We start from the raw sequence: 3650 nt of genomic DNA, 5'->3' as shown, positions 1-3650 counted from the left end.
CATTTAAATAAATTAAAAAAATGTCTTCCATGAGTGCTACCCTGTGCAATGTATGCGTTTCTTGAACATGCGTTCGCCGGTGAATACTGTTGCGCCAGGTGTGAGCTAGTTGTTTGTTTGGAAGCCCAGATTCTGGATCTAAGCAACAAACTGACAACACTAAGGAGCATAAACAACATGGAAAGGAGTCTGGACTTGACGCACCAGGCTGTGGTGGAGGGTGGCCTAGATGAGGAGGGAAGTTTGGAGGAGCAGGATACAGAGAGGTGTGGAGTTGGGTTACCGTTAGGAGGGGCAGAGGGAAGAGTGTGAGAGAGGCCAGCCCTGAACTGATGCACCCCAATGAATATGCCAGGTTGCAGGATGTTGGGGATATTAGTTCAGGGGAGGCATTGCTGGAAGACAAAAAGGAAGATCTGTCTTTGCCGCTCATAGCTGAGATTCTGCTTAATTAAACGATTTTAAGCTCTAAAAGTTTGTGAATTCTGTAAGTGCATTTGTGTTTTTAAGAAATAAACTTTTTTTAATTATTGCACTTAGAGGGCCCCGTCTGTTTGTCTCCACTTTCTCTCCTGTGAGATACTAACAGGTATATGCCGCCTCCTCGGGCGGTGAGTCTCCAGAAAAATCGGAGTAGAAGGAGAAAACTATACCTGATTGCCTGACTTGGAGATAAAAGAAGGTGATGGTATACCAGAACCTCAAGACTTTCTAAATCATTGATTGGTTGGATACGCTTTGGCGGACATCTTTTTGGGGAATGAATGGACTATCCAGCAAAACACCGTTGAAAGAAGGAAAGTAACCGCTTTAATCCCATTTCATATAAATTGCAAAATCTTTGAAATTACTGCTTGCCATTTTGCTGCTAGTATTTCAGACGTTTAACCCTTTGTACCCATCTTGGAGGGGAGTCAGAGCGCTCTTATCATATATTTTGCACTGTATACTTGACACATGGTTTAATGTGACACTGAACAGGTGTGTGTATGATATTTAGGTTTTCAACACGTTTTTATGATTAGGATATTTGTATATTTTTATTTTTTCCTTCTCACTGCATCAACCTTGCACATGTCAAATTCATGACATCTGGTCACTCACACACGTATTGCAAAAAATTTCTTATGGTAGATGGTCCAAACATCAGAGTGTTTTCTTGGCTACACTGATTGAGCCTAGCACATCTGTCACATAATTACTCACTGATACACCGTGCTGTGATTGATATTGTTACAATTTCTTTTGACACTGTTACAATTTATTGTCACATGCCAAGATACTGAGTTCCGGTATTTACACATAGTTTTCGTTTTTCCTTTGAAATGAGAGATTGTTTAATTACATTTAGAGAATCCTCATTCACTTAGACCGAGCGCAATTTACTTGCTACACAAAATATCTTCAACCAACTCCGCATTATTGGAAATTATTAAATCTAGTATTGCATTCTACGAAGAGGTAAGTAGAGATCTGGATGGAGGGAGGCCTGTAGATGTGGTATATTTGGATTTTTCAAAAGCATTTGCCACAGTACCACATAAACGCTTACTACACAAGCTGAGCTCTATGGGCATAGATGATTGCTGTACATGGATAGAGAACTGGCTACCAGTGACGTGCGGTACCTCCTGCTTCGGGTGAAGCATTCCCCAGCCCCGCCCCTGCCGACTGAAGCCACGCCCCTGCCGGCCGAAGCCCCGCTCCCAAGCTAGTGTAAAGGAGGAGACAGGGAGGAGCCTCCCTGTCCCTCACTGCTGAGGTGCTCCGTCCATGACAGGTTACACAGCGGGAAGGATTTCCCTGCTGTGTAACCAGTTAGATGCCGATCTGAATGGAGGAAAAGCTGTCAGCTTCAGACTTTTTCCTCCATAATTCTAGGTAATTCTAGGTGAGGCTCTGCCTCACCTGACCGCATGTCCCTGCTGGCTACAGGAATGTGTCCAGAGACTATCAATAAATGGCTCCTTTTCAGATTGGTCTAGGTGCATGAGTGGCGTGCCTCAGGGTTCTGTGCTAGGACCCATACTATTCTGACTCCGATCGTTGTGATAGCAATATAGACCTCTATGCCTGGCCTGTACAAGCAGATATACTCACTGCGGACAATCCTCGTCAGATAGCTGAACTCGTCAATACCGATTCATTCAAAAGAGGTGTTTATTCTTAACATCAGGATTACAGCAGGTGATAGGAACAGCAGTTGAACGGTTATAGTATTGTGCGGTCAGAAAATGATGCCTTGTCTATCATACTGCGCAGAGTATATGTGTCCTAGTTACATGTGGCCTGTAGCTGTGGCCATGACACAGGAAGTACTGCACTCAGGAAGAAGGGTGGGGCTACATACCAAAGAAATACGTCACAAAGGGAACACAGAACATGTTTGATTCCAAGAAAGGCCACTAGATGGCAACATATAATAACTATACAAACGTCCATAGGAAAATTATATGGACAAAACAATCTATATAAATTCTAATCTATATAAAACTTTTATGCCCCATTGGGGCGGCACACTCCCCGTCTGGCATTGTAAATGTCACTATTTAAATCATGACGGTACTTATGCAAATACAAATAAACTGTGTAATTTGCTTCGATGTCTTGAAACCTGGAAGAGAACATGCATATAATGCAATAAACATTAACCCCTAAAGTCCATAAACTTGAACTTGCTGCTTGTCCTCTGGACCTTGATTGCTGAATAGTCCTTCAAGCGCAGTAGGTCACTCCATTAGAGGCAAACTTGTAAAGTTCCATAGTGGTGAACAAGATAGTCTCCTTAGTTGGTTAAAGGCACTTTAAATAAGTCCATCCCTGAATGTGCATGATGCACGTAAGTACCTGAAGAACATGGGCTCATGTAACTCCAGCTGCAAAGTCTCCATGTGAAACAGGAACAGTTCCATGCTTCTGGGTGAGAAGAGTAGCTGGGGTAAGGATGGCTGTTAACTCCGAGTCTGCAGTCACATCACTGCTGATGAATGGATTCAGCTTGACAGCTGGACTGTTTTTAAGAATATCCTGCTTGTCACAGACACATTTTATCTCTGTGCTAGAGATGTTGTGTTCTGCATTGTATAGTAGAATCAGCTCACTATGAGCAATGTCTTTTGCAGAAATAAGATTTTGGCATATGTGCCAGTCCTGACAGTGATCATCTGTGGGCTTAGTGTTATAGCAGTGTGTGGTATGGACTAACCTTGTAGTAGTGCGGTCAGGCCTTGTCCACTTGGAGAAACAACAGCCCAAGATGAGTCCTTGTCCAGTTCTGGTGACAAGGGTTTTGCCTTCAAGACGAATCTCTGGACCGTTGTCAGGATCTAGAAGACTGACGACATCAGTTGTTGCTTCTTCTGGATGATCCAGCAGGAATTCAGGACCTATTGACCAAGAAGAATTTGCACAGATACTTCATTGTTCAGGTTTAGATGATTTCCTGATTCCTTCTACACGGTTGTTGACATAGACATAGAAACGTTTAGTCTGGTTGTATATGTAGCCCAGAACAACTTTGCTGTCTGTGTAGAATTTGATGTCATCTATCTGAATGTCTAGCTCACGTAGTATGAAATCTGCAGTTTCTACAGCTAGCACAGTCTCACTAAGTTCAAGCCTAGGAATTGTGTGTTCAGGCTTGGGTGCTA

This window comes from Nanorana parkeri, unplaced genomic scaffold (genome assembly GCF_000935625.1).
Source record: "Nanorana parkeri isolate BGI_ZX_2015 unplaced genomic scaffold, ASM93562v1 scaffold761, whole genome shotgun sequence".
In the NCBI taxonomy this organism is placed as follows: Eukaryota; Metazoa; Chordata; class Amphibia; order Anura; family Dicroglossidae; genus Nanorana; species Nanorana parkeri.
Note: the sequence above shows the minus strand (reverse complement) of the source record.